This window comes from Natator depressus, chromosome 1 (assembly GCF_965152275.1).
Source record: "Natator depressus isolate rNatDep1 chromosome 1, rNatDep2.hap1, whole genome shotgun sequence".
Lineage (NCBI taxonomy): Eukaryota > Metazoa > Chordata > Testudines > Cheloniidae > Natator > Natator depressus.
Window position 1 is genome coordinate 70,098,923 of NC_134234.1, and position 17,628 is coordinate 70,116,550.

The following is a 17,628-nucleotide window of genomic DNA, read 5'->3' on the forward strand; positions in this document are numbered from 1 at the left end:
CTCCAAAACCAGCTCGGCATTGCTCCTGACAGTTCAGCTTATGCCAATACTGCAGAATTACTCTGCACAGGGTTCAGAATCTCTAGTTGGAACCCAGAGAAAAACTGGACTGAGTTACATATAATAACACAAAATGAATCCTGGGATGGAGTCCCTGCTTCCTGTGCAAGAGCTCTTGATCTCTAGGACAGAGCCTTTACCCTCATTTTGAACTTGAATCCTATTTCCAAATCAGAGTCCACAACCTGTACATTCAGGGTAACCCACTAATTCCAGAGAACAGCTCAAACCCTTTCTATGTTTTTTTTCATACCTACAGTTAAACAGTCTAGTATTATTCATACAATTAGAACATACGTAAATTCCATCTAAAACAAAAAAAATTGTATGTGGAATTATGGGTAAGCAGCATATTCATGTCAATGAAGCTGCCGAGAACTTTTCCTCTTTTCTCCATAGAAGGAGCAGAGTTCTATCTCTATAAGCCCTATAACTCTTACACAAGGATGCATTTCCTTTTCCTATCTACATGGGAAGGAGGCTAATGGGGATTCTGGTCCAGGGAGGCAGAAATCCCGAGGTGTTTGGACACTGGGATGCCCTTAATCTTTCAAGGCTTATGAGAGATGGTGACTGGAAGGACTAGGGCCACCAGGTAACTATTGGTTAATTTTGAATTACGGTTTTGTGACTGAATATTTTGAAGTTACAGTCAGAGATCTTTAAACCAAAATGTGGTCATGAGAGTTTTACTGATGGTGCTTGCATGAAAATAATGGATATCTTAGTAGAAATTTGAGAATGATTTGAGAACAGAAAAACAAGATTAAATTTGTTGGGTAACTTAATGCATTAAATAGTTTCAAGAGCTCTAGAGTTAGAGGTTTAGGCTTTGGCTCCATCTTTCACTGTAGCAATGATGTTACAAAGAACATGAATTTATTACTGGGGGAGTGGTAAAAACCTCTGACATTTTTATTTGAAAGCATAATTTAATATGGAAAGGGATGTGCTGTTGTTGTAATAACCTGTACTCTAGAAGAAACCACCCAAAGCAGAAGGAATTCCCTTTCTGTGTAGTTAAGTGCTCATTTTCATTTATGATACAGTAACAAACCTCATGTTATTAAACTACAAGCTAAGATGGAGAAGTTGATCAGCTTTAACATGTCTTCTACCCTTAGAAAAATGTTAAATGATATAATTAGTTAGACAACCATTGCTCACTTTATTCATCCAGGTGATCTCATTGACTTCAGGGGGACTACTTTCTTGAGTAAATGAGCAGCATTTGATAAACTGAATGGATTTCTAAAAGCTTCAGTTTGATTTAACCATAGCTCTAGTATTAAAAGGGGAACTATCTCTTATCAGAAGTGGGAAACCAATATTATTTTCCCATGTATGGCTCAAGCTTAAGTTGGTGCTTTTCTTAGTTTAGAATGTTACCACTTGTTTGCTTAGAGGCACTTTTTGTTGGGAGCAATTAACTCAGTTGCTCTGGGAACAGAACTGGGTAACACAAACAAGCTTTCAGGTGGAGTTGGTGTTCATGGCTTGATTTTTCAAGCCCTAAATGGATTGAGTCTGTTTTACTTGAGATACCACCTTGCTGCTCCCTCCAGATTACTAGAACTGGTCAAAAATGTTGCAATGGAGTGTTTTCAAACTGGAAAACAACCATTTTGTCCAAACTACAATTTTATTGTTTTTTTATCAGGAACATGAAATAAATTAAATTTCATTCTGAAAAAGTCAAAATAGAAAGTTTTGACATTATCAAAATTCTTCATTTTGAATTTGTTTAATTTCAGCAGGGCTTTTTGTTTGAAATATAGATTATAGCTTATAATATAATGTAAAGTAAAAAGTAAAACTCTAAGCTAAAAATTTCTATTTTATCAAAAGAAATCATTTAGCTTGACCCAAAATACTTAAAAAAAAAATGATTTCACAGGAAATTCAAATTCTGAATGAAAACAAATTTCCTGTGATGTGGAAATTCCAGGAAATGTACAGTTCTTCATATTAATGTTGCTGTGATCAGCAGAGGTGGTGAACCTGTGCTCCCTAGATGTAGAGGGAGCTGTGGCAAGGCACTCCTAATAAGGATCTCTCCACTTTTGAATGTGCTGAATCAGTCATCTTGCCTCTGGGAACTCCTGTTTTTTCCACAGCTCCTCACACATACTTTGCATTTTATAGCCCCCTTTAATTAAGGATCTCAAAGCAACCTACAAAGACTTTCACATATATTTTATGAGTGGGTATGTTGTTAGTACTGCAGATTGTTGCTAGTGCTGTTGTTCTTGGAACACTGGTATTAGCTGCACTAGCAGAGATGCAGCTTGAAGATTCAGCAGACCTCAAGGTTGTTCATTAAGAGAGACCACAGACTTGGTTCGGTGGCAAAGGCTCTCAGCCAGGTTAATTGTTGACAAAGTATGGTACTAGTGCCCCATAGGAGCTACGAGTATACTAACATATGTATGGCTGCAACAAGGTACCAGTTCAATCGACTTATCAGGATGCTGTCCCCTAGACCAGTTCAAACATGCCCCTACTATGGCTTCTCCTTTTATACATTGATACAAACAAGTTATGTATTGCATTTCAGATGTTGTTAGTTACTACTGCATCATTGGTGAAGTGAGCTGTAGCTCATGAAAGCTTATGCTCAAATAAATTTGTTAGTCTCTAAGGTGCCACAAGTACTCCTTTTCTTTTTGCGAATACAGACTAACATGGCTGCTACTCTGAAACCTGTCATAGATTCTGGAGAGGTTGGTGTGTTCTTGTACCATCCTCTCCAGTCAGGAATGTGCTTACTTGATTAACCAATACCTGGTGTGTTACTATTCTGCCAAGGCCAGGCCTACTTTTGTTCATAGACTTTGGTTCATAATGTTAATTATGCCTCGGGCTCCTGCAAGGCCTTCAGGGTAAACTGAGGTCCAGGGAGTTCAGGTGATATGCTCAAACTCACATCGTGATCTGGTGGCAGATCTTAGATTTCCTAACTCCCAGTTGCATGTTCTAACTTCTAAACATCTGTCTTCTTTTGTGACAGAAGACCATATGTACTCCAACATCTTGATACACAGGGACTGAGCTAAAATTGTTATTTCTTTTTGGATTTACCCATGAAGTTCCCATAAAATTATTAGGAATTAAGACCTATCCTCATGTGCTGTAATGAATGTTTACTTTATCATTTCCACCATTTTTTCCTAAGAGAAGAGTGTCTACAATAGGTTGAATTTTATGGCGAAGCCATCAGTCCAGCATTGCACCAAGGATGTAAGGGAAGGAGATCATAATGCAGTTCTTTACATTCTAAATTATTTACGTAATGCCCCTGAATGAAGAATATTTTTATATATACATATATGATGTATACAACAAAAATAAACTGATGTCATTCATAAACTTCCACATTTTGCATCTTTATAGGTAGGAGACCTGCTGTTCATCAAGATGGTGAAGAAAAAATAATGGAGCAGCAACAAGACGGAGGAGAACTCCAGAGTGATACTCTGATCGAAATTAGCAGTGAGGCAAAGGTAGTAAAAGAAGGGAAAAGGCATCCTTTGTAAATGTGATGGCTTTTATTCAGGGCCTATATGATATGGTAGTCATTTGTGTGTGTGTGTGTGTGTGTTTCTCTCTCTCTTTCGCTCTTTACCTTTGTCAGCATTTTTAGCTTCCAATTACTGAAGCCTTTTAGAATAATCTCATTACACAATGGAAAGTAATATAATAATTAATTAAATTTTGGTTAAATGAAGTGTTGGTACTTTATTTAAATTAATCCAACAGGATGTGACACAGTCTCCTCTGACTAAGATCTTGTTTAATATCAGCTCCATCTGCAAAAATACATTTATTTTTAATGGAGTTGCTTATATTGTTTTATTTCTTCTGACGTAGTGAAAACAATACTAAATACAAACATACTTGACAAGAAAGGTTTCAGATTCATATTAAGTAGGGAAACAGGCTTCAGTGCCTTTTTGTTTCAGTCTGCTGAGGAAGTTGATAATATGTAGCAAAAATGCAGTAAGGAACTTAAATCATAACATCTATATGAAATTAAAATTAATAATAATAATGAAAAATAATAATATTTTCATAAAAGGTTAAGACCTTTGGAGAGTCCATCTTAAATGGGGGAAAGGGAGAAGTTGATATAAGTGGCCAGTTAGCTAGGAAATTAGTTGTGATATTTGTTCTAAGCTGAGGGAGTCATCTTTTTGCAGTTAAAACAAAACAAAACAAAAAAATTACCAAGTTCTTATGAGTTGCAGACAACTCTAGCCAAAGTGTCTTGTTCTGTGTGTACCATTGCTTCCTAGTACACTGAAGCTGCAGGAAAGCCCGTACCACTTCCCGCAGCTCCCATTGGCTGGTAACAGCAAATCGCGGCTACTGGGATCTATGGGCGGCTATGTCTGTGGCCGGTCAATGTAAACACTGTCTTGCTGCCCACCAGTGATTACCCTGATTCGGCGCGTGCAGCCCACAGGCCGCAGGTTGCCCACCATTGCACTAGCTCCTCCTTTCTCCCAAGAGAAACTAGGAAGTGTTTCTTTAAAAACAATTTTCCATGTCAAACTTCTCTATCTCTTCCAATTTGCACTTCCTTAACACAGAATAGGACACTAGGGAAGATCAAAGGTCATAAGAAGGGTTGAGGGTCAGTGAAATCAAGTAATACAAGTTTAGTATTGTTTTACAGACCGTGACTAGAGTTCATGTTGTATAGTGCTGAGCACCTTAAAAAGCATGTACTGAAAATATACTGGTGGGAACAGTGGGACATTAAGGACCTGATATAAATCATATTGAAATCAGTAGGAGTCTTTTGATTGGTTTGAGTTGTATTTGGATCAGGTCCTTAATAAATTGGGGTTATATTGTTCTCCTGTGGCAAAATATCTCAGTTCTCTCAGTGACAGATACCAAAAATGGATCATGAAAACAGTATTGGCATAATGTTACAAAGGTGCCAACCTAATCAGCGTACTCTCAGAAATAATGCAAATGGCATTATCTGCTTGTCTCATTATCCAAAGTCTCTGGGTTTTATGCTTCACTCCTGAGTCTGATATCAGAGTGTCTTGTTGCTGCCTGAACTAAGGAATCTCCTCCTCCCCAAAAGAAATTTCCTTGCGAAAAGATTGTGCAGATTCAGTAGTGGACTTCCTCCTTTAAAGAAAGTTTACTGTTCAGGCCATTTCTTTTCCTAGTAAGCTTTATATAAATAAAGCCAATAAATTGCACCAGACATTGTTTTCTGTGTGAAGATAATAGAGGGATAGTATTTATCCAAATTTTAATGCAGTACTAATTGAATAAAGTATTTTCTGAAATCATTACAATGTGTAGAATTTCTTTTAGTAGCAACTTTAAGAAAAGTAATTTAAAGGAAGAGCCTCTTGGACAAACACATGCAGATATTTAGCTAATAATTACAATTTACAAAATAGATACGTATCTATACTAATGCAAAATTTTCAGAGGCCTTAGGTTTTAAATATTGCTACATTTGCTTTCTATGCCAGTATTTGAAACTATTACTTGCTTATTCTCAACAGGCCTACTGTCTTTCCCATTGTTGAAGCATTTAAACAACAATTATCTTCCTGAGTCACAAAGTGAGGTGGCGTATGATCTTGTGCACCAAGTTCCACTGTTCCACTGTTACTTTAAAGAGATAAAAACAATTTTAGAGAAGGAATACAGAATGATTTTCAGGGAGATAAAAGGATTTAATTTATGATTTATAAGATGATATGGACAAAATAAGTAAAATTGGAATGCTTTAGCGACCCCCTGGGAGAAAATGATGAACTAAATTCATTCCTGGTATAATTTCAATGGAGTGACACCAGGGATGAGTTTGAACAAGAACATTACAAGTAACAAAACGGAAAGATTGTGGCTTATTACTGGTTACACCTATTATCCAGGTGGTTTAGAGTCCAACGGTATCCCAGACTCTTTGTGGATGATATTCCTGTGCTGAGAGTGATTATTTAAATGAGAGGGAAAAAAGGACACCATGTTAACTCCCACAATATTGTGAGATCAAAAACTCCTTACTCTTAGCATGCACAAAACATACACAGTAAAAGGTGTCATTAACAACCTGCCAGGAACTAGAGGACCACATCAAATTGGCATAGAACTGATCACAGCTACCTGTGGCTTTTATGTGGAAAAATGTTCCATGGAGATTTGGTCCCCACATGCAACATTATGTGAGAACTAAATTGCTTTGCTAAATAGTACCTATTAGACTTAAATGAAGATACTCCTAGATTAGGAGTAATAGCAACATCTTCTTTAAAAGAACTCTATTATTGTTAGGACTGCCTGTCGATCCTGCGGGCAATGTAGACAAGACCTTAGTCTTCTCCTAAGACCTTCAACACAATATCATATTTTAACTCATGAAACTTACCTGCCAAGTGTTGTCAATATCATCCATTTCCTTAAGTATCCTTAGTTTTCTTTTTTTCCATTTTCTACTCTTTCCAGCTCTTTTCCAGTTTCCTCTCTCTCCCCCCTTCTTTGCTTCTGGTAATGTTTCCTAACCTTCAAGAATCCATTTATGTAACTCACCAAGCTGCAGTACTGAAAACTAGGCTCAGTACTGGTGCATGTAAACATGTAGTATTAATGAAAATAATTGTTTTCATGCAAGCTTTTAAAAGCTTTTTTTAGAGTGATAAACTGTACACACAAAATCATATTTATACCCGGTAGTTCTTGTGCCTGTACTTGTTTTCTAAAATAATATTTTTGATTGTTTTCATGTCAATATTTACATGCTGAGGTCACATTTGCCATAAGTTGCACTTATATATATGAAAAAAGAGGGTTGCTTGTGTTTGGCCCATGTACTGAGTAAATTTTGTATGTGCTTTGCATAGTGAGTTGATCCTGTAATCAAAGGAAAGGAGTACTTGTGGCACCTTAGAGACTAACCAATTTATTTGAGCATGAGCTTTCGTGAGCTACAGCTCACTTCATCGGATGCATACTGTGGAAGCTGAAGAAGACATTATATACACACAGAGACCATGAAACAATACCTCCTCCCACCCCACTCTCCTGCTGGTAATAGCTTATCTAAAGTGATCATCAAGTTGGGCCATTTCCAGCACAAATCCAGGTTTCCTCACCACCAACCCCCACCCCCCCAAAAAAACCACACACAGAAACCCATTTCCAGCATAAATCCAAGTTTAACCAGAACGTCGGGGGGGGGGTAGGAAAAAACAAGGGGAAATAGGCTACCTTGCATAATGACTTAGCCACTCCCAGTCTCTATTTAAGCCTAAATTAATAGTATCCAATTTGCAAATGAATTCCAATTCAGCAGTTTCTCGCTGGAGTCTGGATTTGAAGTTTTTTTATTGTAACATAGTGACCTTCATGTCTGTGATTGTGTGACCAGAGAGATTGAAGTGTTCTCCGACTGGTTTATGAGTGTTATAATTCTTGACATCTGATTTGTGTCCATTTATTCTTTTACGTAGAGACTGTCCAGTTTGACCAATGTACATGGCAGAGGGGCATTGCTGGCACATGATGGCATATATCACATTGGTGGATGTGCAGGTGAACGTGCCTCTGATAGTGTGGCTGATGTTGTTAGGCCCTGTGATGGTGTCCCCTGAATAGATATGTGGGCACAGTTGGCAACGGGCTTTGTTGCAAGGATAGGTTCCTGGGTTAGTGGTTCTGTTGTGTGGTATGTGGTTGTTGGTGAGTATTTGCTTCAGGTTGGGGGGCTGTCTGTAGGCAAGGACTGGCCTGTCTCCCAAGATTTGTGAGAGTGTTGGGTCATCCTTCAGGATAGGTTGTAGATCCTTAATAATGTGTTGGAGGGGTTTTAGTTGGGGGCTGAAGGTGACGGCTAGTGGCGTTCTGTTATTTTCTTTGTTAGGCCTGTCCTGTAGTAGGTGACTTCTGGGAACTCTTCTGGCTCTATCAATCTGTTTCTTCACTTCCGCAGGTGGGTATTGTAGTTGTAAGAATGCTTGATAGAGATCTTGTAGGTGTTTGTCTCTAGGGTGAGAAAACCTGGATTTGTGCTGGAAATGGCCCAACTTGATGATCACTTTAGATAAGCTATTACCAGCAGGAGAGTGGGGTGGGAGGAGGTATTGTTTCATGGTCTCTGTGTGTATATAATGTCTTCTGCAGCTTCCACAGTATGCATCCGATGAAGTGAGCTGTAGCTCACGAAAGCTCATGCTCAAATAAATTGGTTAGTCTCTAAGGTGCCACAAGTACTCCTTTTCTTTTTGCGAATACAGACTAACACGGCTGTTACTCTGAAACCTGTAATCAAAGGGTTAACTATCTCATATTGGATGTGTGAAGCTGCCAGTGATTCAAGAGCATGAATACCAACCTCAGGGAAGACTGTTAGGTAGCAAGGCAGAAACCCCAAATTGGTTGTGAGTTCTATACTTGATTTTACTAACCAATAATCAAGGGTAAACACCTGAGGCAGTAAACGAGCCTAAACAGGGAGCCACAGACAGTCCCCTTGGGTACTCTGATCTATCTCACGACTCAGGTGAGCATACCATTGTGATTGATGGTCCCTTACATCAATATTCAGCTTACTCCTAGTCCCAAAGGACCAGTCACTTAGCCCAGGTCAATTGTACCATAGATCTTACACCAAAGCTTGTAGCCAGCCTTATAATGAACTGTATAAAGATTTATTTGTAGGAAAAGGACATGAGAGTTATTTACAAGTTTAAAGAAGGTAAATATATATACACAAATAAATTACAATCTTAAATTGCAAAAAGTAACAGAAGCTTCTATAATAAGTAAACTCTATATATCCTTTAGGGCTAACTCAATCTAAGCACTGACGATCTCTTGTTTATGCCTAATAAACCTTGTGCCACCTCCCACCCCCAAGTCCAAGCATCATAGAGATAGAGTTCCTTCTTGCTAGGGGTTTTTATTCCCCTCCTCCCTTGTGCTCTGTGCTGCAAACTCAGCTGACAGCAGTAATCCACTTGCATGATTCATCTTCACAGGGCAGGGAAGGACAGAACAATCAACATATTTTGTCCTTTTTAATGTCCCACAATAGTCCTTGTTGGGCAGAATGTAGCACTTTCTGTTGGAGATCAGTACTTCACACTAGTTAATGTCTCTGTCCTGTCTGGTTATTTGCCAAGTCACAGTGGCTCACAGTACATCCACTCAAATATTATCTTACAATATGGGATGCAGGTGTTATAACTGAGATGAATGGATGCAGCAACTCACGAGTATTCAATAAAATATAAATGCTAAACCTATTCTTATTATTCTGATACCTGTTTTAACAATACTAACACACAGGTGAGCCTGACTGATTCCAGCTGTGTACTTGTGTGTGTTCAGTTGAGACATGAGGACTTTGGCATGAGCTGTCACCTGGTTTGCCAGTGTAACAGTAGGCACACGGGATAGGCTACAATCTATGTGAACTAGCTTACTATAACTCTTTGAGGCTAGTGCTAAAAGATATTCATTGTTGCATCCTGTATTCTGGTTCTACAGGCGTTTAACTAGTTTCACTTGGTCTGGAAGCAGAGGTATGTGAAAAGAGAGCTTGAGAGCTGCTGGTGTAGAATTGGTTACACTGCTGTATTGAGCTGTAGGTTCATGTAATCTTCTGTGCTTAAACCAAGGTAAAGGTTAGCTTTAAAATAAACTCAGTGCAGGAATTTGGTGATTCTTCAGACTGTCCTCCTGCCTAATTGCATTATAGCATTTGTCACTTCACATACAATAGTATGGCTAGGTGTTATGAACATTTAGTTCTGTTGTACTAGAAATCTTAATTTTAAGATCAGCTTCATTGTTGGTTTGCTTTCTCAGACTGCTCCCTGGTGAGCTGAGTGGACAAGATAATTCAGAATGGAATATTTGTTATCTCCCCCCACATACATGAATACAGCACACAAGTAAATAATTGCCATCCCAAATTTGTCCTACTCCTCTGTAAAGAACTGCTGTTCATAAACATTTAATTAATTAGACAGAGGTGTGACTGGATATACACTAATTGGATATTTTCTGTTTTCATAGGAAAAAAAATAATTGCGTCCTCTAACATTTTCAAAACCACTTAAGCAACTTAGGAGCCTACATCCCATTGATTTTCTATGGGACTTAAGTTCCTAGGTCACTTATGTCCATTTGAAAATTTTGCCCTGTGTGATTAAACTAAATCAGTGGCAAACAGTGTACATAGCATCTCCAACCAAACTGAATTACTGCCTCTCAACAGCAGAAGAGAAAGGCAATTGGTATAGATTCGGAATACTCATATGAACCTTTGTTATTCATTCCAAGCCTGGAACACATCTTGCAAAAGAAATTAGAGGAGAGGTATGTCCTAGACCAGTGGTTCTCAACTCTGGTCCACCGCTTGTTCAGGGAAAGCCCCTGGAGTGCCGGGCTGGTTTGTTTACCTGCTGCGTCTGCAGGTTCTGCTGATTGAGGCTCCCACTGGCTGCGGTTTGCCGCTCCAGGCCAATGGGGGCTGCTGGAAGGGCGGCCAGCATGTCTCTCTGCAGCCCCCATTGTCCTGGAGCGATGAAACGTGGCCAGTGGGAGCCATGATTGGCCAAACCTGCCGACACAGCAGGTAAGCAAACCGGCCGGTCCGCCAGGGGCTTTCCCTGAACAAGCAGTGGGCCAGAGTTGAGAACCACTGTCCTAGACAGAGGCTGAGTGAAATTAGGAATTTCCATCCTGTAGGAAATTCTGACATTTCAACATTTATTTTCATCTCAAAAGTGGATGAAAAGTTGTAATTTTATATATTTTTTGTGAAATAGAAAATCCAAGACATTTCAATTTGGAAATGTCAAAACATTTCATTTTGTCGTTTTCAATTGAAACAAAATATGTTGACATTCCTAAAATTGAAATATTTCATTTTATTTTGTTGAATTGATCTGAAACACTTAGTTGTTGAGTCAATTCAGCATTAAATTGTTTATCTTGCCCTATAGGAGTTGTAGTTCTGGCCCCCATAGTTTCTAGGGAGCCCAACCCAAAAGAGGACATGATCTCCCACAGTGCAATATGTCCTCAGCTGACTGAGTTTTGTGATGCATGGAGGAGTTATATGACTCTGGGTGTATCATGGGAGATTTAGTCCAACCGGAGAACCTAGTTTGAATGTGAGAATGGGGACAACAGGCTCCAGGAATGAACTATATTTCTATGATAAACCCAGAATCTTATAACTCCCTCAAGTACCACACAGCTTGGTCAGCTGGATCCACATTGCGTTGTGGTAGATGTAGAACTACAAGGAGTAAAGCTAATAGGAAACAATGGTGAACCGAACTATAGCTCCCATAAGGCTATGTTAGGGAATTGCAGTTTAATGGGGTTTTAACTTATTTAAAATGTGATATATTATTTTTCTCTTCAATACAATATTCTGACTTGGGTTGGTGCAACATAAAACAATATATTTTATTTTGATTTTCCTGATGGAAAATCAAAACATTTTGGCAAAATTGAAATTTTCCAGCCAAAAAAAATTGATTTTTGTGGAAACTTCATTTTCCATTGGAATGATTTTCTGACAGAACATCCTCAACCAACTCTAGGCCTAGCATTTTTTTATATATCCTTGCTCCCTCTGGGAAAGAAATCAAAGAACCAAATGAATGGTAAAGGCTGAATGCTGCTCCCTCTGATATCAGTAAAAACAGGAGTTTTGCTATTATCATGGGTGGGAACAGGACTGGTTGACAGACATTAAAGGGATTGCTTATTGGTCAAATATTCTTTTAGAAATGTCTGGACTTTTTAGACACTGAGATTCAAAGTAAGCATCGTCAATCATTGGCTCAAATGTGAAGTAAATATTGTGGAAATAAAAAAATAGTTTAATTTAAAACTTTTACCTGTTTTGACAAATCTCATGTAACACAGAAACTAAGCCATGTTGTCCAAGCCTGGGGATTCATCAAGTTGCAGTGTTAAATACTGACTCATCTTAACTTGTTTTATGAACTGGTTCTGGATTTTCTCTCCTAGGTCATCAGTTCATTGCGGATGGTATTATTTTACATAAGGATGGTTTTCAGTGCTATGGTTGCAAGTTCCCCAGTCAGAATTCTACATGTGTCTATTGCTGCTGAGGGTCTGGCCAATGGTGTATGCTTCTTTGCATTTTGCAATGCACAAGGCCATAGCATAAGATGCTTCTAAGGCTTTTTGAGGACAGTTGCTTCTTTCGACATGATCTTTTTTACAATATTAATTCTTCTTGTTTCCAAAGAGAAAAAAAGTCACACTTTTTATGAATTATAGGGGTTTGGTTTTGAAATACTGGTGTAGTTTCCTTAGTCACATATTTTTGTTTACTAATATTGAAAACAAATGATAAATTGTGGCTGTGGACTTTCCACAGTAATACCGAGACATGAAAATGCAAACAATGTAACTATCATCCTATTCTTTCCTTTTCTGTTTAACTTTATTAAAAGCATCATCTTCAGCTGAATGTTTGCACATGTAGGCTTAATACTTCATAAAAATATGCTCTATTGTACAGACAAAACACACCTGTCTTTCCCTCAGTCCGCTGCCCCTATCTGCTAGTTCTGGTGCTTCCCCCAGAAGAAAGTCTCTTTATTGAGGGCTCTTTTTGGAAGTGGGGAGCACAGGAAGGCTTCCAGCTCCAGCAGTAGCAGCAGCAACCACATAAGACACGTAGATAAGATGAAGGTGATTTTTAAGCTTACTTTAATAGTCTTTGTCAGAAAAAGGCAAATCCGATTATGTTTCCCCAAACACTCATTGCTCCCTTATTAGCCCTTTGTGGCTCCCCAAGGGATACATGGTGCTCAGTTTGGGAAGCACAGGAGTAAGTTATATATAGGTTTGGAAGGTTTAGCTTTTAGCGATAAGTGTTGGTAAACATCAATTTAACCATACACACACAAACTATATATATATAATTCCCACTGATAATAATAAAAATTTACACATAGGCAAAGTAAGAAAAATACAGCTTAAGAATTTAGAGTTTGATTTAAGAATGTTTGTTGTATATTTTGAGATGTGATGTTAAGAATTCATGCTTTAATCATTGTAAAACTATTTATTTTTTAATCTCAACATCTATCATTAAATGCTTATTTTCTGACATATCCCCTAATTGCCAACAGCTGTGAAAATTTAAGTTGATACAAATTCAAAAAATGCTTTAAAATAAACATTGATATTATTTGACAAAATTATTACAAAAATAAAAATTGAATTCTGCCAGCACTAAAACTGAGCTCCAGAAGAATTCTTCATTTTTGTAGGATTTAATGACCCAACTACTACTCCCACAAATCAGATTGTTAGGTGTCTAAAGCAGAACAAAACGTGGTAATAACTGTTTACAAAATCTGAAGATGAGGCAAAGCCTTCCTAAATATTGGGGCCATTAGGTATAAGGTGTTCAGCACACAGCTGTAAATGACATGGCAGTGTACCTTTCACCAATGCAGCATTCACTGGACATGCAAAGCATGCACATCTTATGGGTGACTTAATTCAGCTGCCCTGTTGACATTAGTGGTGCATAATTAGTAATATGTGGTGGGAACATAAGGTGTACTGAAATAAGAAAATAGACCCAGCAAGAATATATAAACTAAAGCAGCTCATTCTCCATCATGCTTTAACTACATCTGCACCATTTCACTCTCTTCGGGGGTAAAATTCAACTGTGGCATAAGTGATAGCAACTTTCATTGACTTCAGAGGGAGCTGACCTGAAGAACTCTGGTCCAATAAAGGATATTATGTCACCCACCTTGTCTCTCTAATATCTTGGTGCCAACATGGCTACAACATTGCATATGGCAAATTAGTGAGTTGCTTTCTGCAAACACTTATCTGTTTTCTGATGAGCTTTCATCCAGTATGGAGTTTACATCACCTTTTATATGTTTCTATGGGCCAATTTATGCCCTCACTCACACTAAAGCAACTCCACATAAATATTTCCTAGGTGCAACTGAGGGCAGAACTTGGGCCTATATGTCAGAACTCCTACAGAAAACTCAATAGGGTTGACTTGGCTAACTTGTTTTTGGTTCCATATGAGATGAATGATGCTTCAGTGTTTGGCTCCTTTCTCCCACACTTAAGGAGACTAAGTGTCTGTACAACACACTATATTTAAGAATTGTGCTGTACAAAACTCTTGTCAACATTATGTGTGTCAAATTGCCCTTATTTGAAGTTTACATTACAAGCTGAAGGTGATTATTTTTTTTACAATAGGATTATTTTTATTAGGGTGTGAAAAGGCATGGATAAAACAGTGCAAAAGGCGATACCAGTTTTCTGAAGGAAAAAAAAAAGATGAGTATGCTCTCGATATATTTTCTTGATATTTTCATAATACAATCACTCACAGTTGAGATAATGGATTTTTCACTCATCAAATGAAGGGGTTATCTGAGGCAGAATTGCATTGTCTCTCAGCATCTTGCAGAAGAATTCCTAACAAATTATCCTCTTTGTAAAGTTACACATTTTAAAACTCGGTATATTGTAGAGCTTAGTGGAGCTAGCAGGGTTATCTGAATTATTAATAATAAATAAGATATGTAACACTTATATTGCCTTTTACAACTACATTCGCTAATGAACTGCATGTAAGAACCTGGAAAATGGCACTGAGATTGAGTGTTTGGGAATCAGAAGCCCTGTAATCTTAACATAACACGTAGGTAACAAGATGTGCTTTCTGCCTGATTTTCCAGCCAGCCCTGGGCATGTCTGTCTCTCCTAGAAAAGCTTACTTAGAAGCTCACCTAAGCGTCTCCTTTCCAAGGAGCTACCAGGTGGGTGAAAATAGGGAATACAATGATGTGTGGCAACCACTAAGGATTGTGAGGGAACAGAAGGGTACAGTGTTAAATTTAGATAACCATCAGACAACATTAGTGGAGCTGAAGAGAGCATCTTCCCAGGAATATCAGTGGAAAGAGAGGTACCAAGAGAACTGGGGGGAGGGGTATTCCATAGGTGTAACTGAGGAGGAGAGGGCAGTCACCAGGGCTGGCTGCAAAAGTGAAAGAAGAGATGAAATAGTAGGAGAGCTGGGGTATCGTTCTTACTGAAGTCCAAGGGAGTTTAACCATTGACTTCAATGGAAACAGAGTTAGATCAATGTCAAGAAAATCCCACCTGCCATACTTAACATAACATGCAAAAAATGTTATCTGGCTTGTATACTGAATGTGATAGGATTTCACTTAGCAACAGAGCTGCTTGAAAATTTTCTATCAAGGTTTTTTCAACAAAAATGCAGTTTCTGCCAAATCAAAACTTTTTCTTTTGAAAAAAAATGATTTTTGCCAAATATTTTAGGTTTTCAGTCACGAAAATCTAAACAAAATATTTTTTCACATTCGGCTGACATGTACCTGAACATATTGGTTTGCCAACCCAAATTTAAATGTTTCATTTCAGGTCAGTCCAACATTAACCTACCTCTCTGTGCCTGAGCTGCCATGCTGCCTCATGAGAGCTGTAGATTGGATGATTCTTACCCTTGTTCCCCTGAAGGGTCCAAGCTCCCTGCCTGGCTTATATCTCCTATTTTGCACCACGGTATTCCTTCTGGTTGAACTGTCACAATGCATCATGGGAGTCATGTGACCATGACACATTTTGGGAGATATAGTCCAGATAGGAAACTCATCCCATAGAGGAGAAAGAGAGCATAAATCTACAGAATGGAAGCATAAGAACTACATCTCCTATGAAACCATGACACCTCATGGGAGCACAGAGTAATGGTGAACCAAGCTGAAAGGGAATAGTTCAATTTGGAAATGTTAATTGAAACAAAATATTAAAACATTTCTGAATTGAACTGTTTCATAACTTTCCACACAAAGACAAAAATAAATATTTTGACTTTTTTAGCTTTATTTATGTTTAAAACAGATCTTGACTCTGTGAATTTCCTGCAGGTTGGAAATTCTGATTTTTTTTTTTTTTTTTTTTTTTTTTGTGGACTAGCTCCATACTAATGAAACACAACTTTAGGAACTTTGACTTCCACATAATGTTTTCTTAAATTGGACAGGTATTTAAGTGCATATGTATTTGTATTTCTCACTCTATAAATCAGACAGAATTAAACTGAGTATCTGATGTATAGTGACTAATATAATTAGCTGTTTCATCTGCTGAAGTCTGTTGCTTTGATGATGTACTACCAGTAAGGTCATCACCTTTGCTATCCATTAACATTCTTGTTATATTAAATAATACAAGAGTATTGGGATTGATGCAAAAGAGAGTGCCTTATTTCTGTTTACATAGTAATTAATAATTTAATAAAAAGCAATAATGTGGGAGGAGACTTCAGACTGTAAGCCCTTCAAAGTGGGAGGTGTGTCTTTTCAGTGTTTTCACGGCCACCAGCATACCAATGTTCAATTCTTGTTTTTCCAATAAAGTGATCCTGAATTAGATACTACTTGAAGGTAGGAAAATGTGGAAGGTGGGAAACGTTGTTTGTCTCTTGGAGCAGAGGAGAACCCCAGTGATTAAATAGTTTATTATTCCTCTTCCTCTCTAGCATCCACAGCCACATGAGGCAGTGTGATGGACAAGCTATCAAAACATTGTCTAGTCTGTCTCTCTTCTTTGTGCATGAATACAGAAAATGGGAGAAAACCAAAAAAGTGTTTATCAGAATAATCCGGGATCAAAAACCAAAACCAAAAGGTATGGTTTTGATTTGGTTCTACAAATAGATGAAGGCTCATGGAGGGCTGATTTTTTTTCCTGATTCATTTGGTCTACTTTAATGCTCACTTTTGGTTTGTGTGGCTATAGAAAAGTAGTGGGAGATAGATATATCAGCTCCAGGCTAAACAAATCCCTGGTACCAGGATAAGTGAAATGGCAGCTGCTCCAGGCCAATTAAGACACCTGGGGCCAATTAAGAACTTTCCAGAAGGCAGGGAGAAAGCTAGGTTGACTGGGACACATGAAGCCAATCAGGGACTGGGTAAAAGTAGTTAAAAGCCTCCCAGTTAGTCAGGTGGGGGTGGATGTCAGGAGCTGTGGGAGGAAGTTGCGCTGTTGAAGAGACTGAGTAGTACACACCATATCGGGCACAAGGAAGGAGGCCCTGAGGTAAGGGTGGAGCCTGAGGAAGTGGGGGCTGCTGTGGGGAAGTAGCCCAGGGAGTTGTACGTGTCCTGTTTCTAAAATGTCAGCCATCATAGCTGATACTATTAGGGTGCCTGGCTGGAGCCTGGAGTAGAGGGCAGGCCCGGGCTCCCCACTTTGCCCCCTCCCCGATTACTCACTGAGACTGGGAAACAACAGAGACTGTGCAAGGAGGACAGCTTCTCCTTACCTCCCTCGCTGGCTTATGATGAAAATGGCTCAGGAGACTGTGAGCCTTGTCTCTAGAGAGAGAAGGGTTACATGGAGGGTCACAGTGAGCCTCTGAGGGTAGCGAAATCCACCAGGAAACGCGGGACCCATGGAGACAAGGACCGAGCTTTGTCACACTTGTCATTGATTTTGCCTGTGCTTCTA

General features: G+C 38.6%; 1 long non-coding RNA gene across 1 annotated transcript in view; it reads left to right on the forward strand.

Annotated features, from left to right (window-relative positions):
* LOC141982198 (uncharacterized) overlaps positions 1-17,628 on the forward strand; it is a 96,079-nt gene that overhangs the window by 65,404 nt on the left and 13,047 nt on the right. The window contains exon 3 of the long non-coding RNA XR_012637984.1: positions 3,454-3,563. This is a non-coding gene — a long non-coding RNA (uncharacterized LOC141982198). The remainder of the gene's footprint in view (positions 1-3,453; positions 3,564-17,628) is intronic.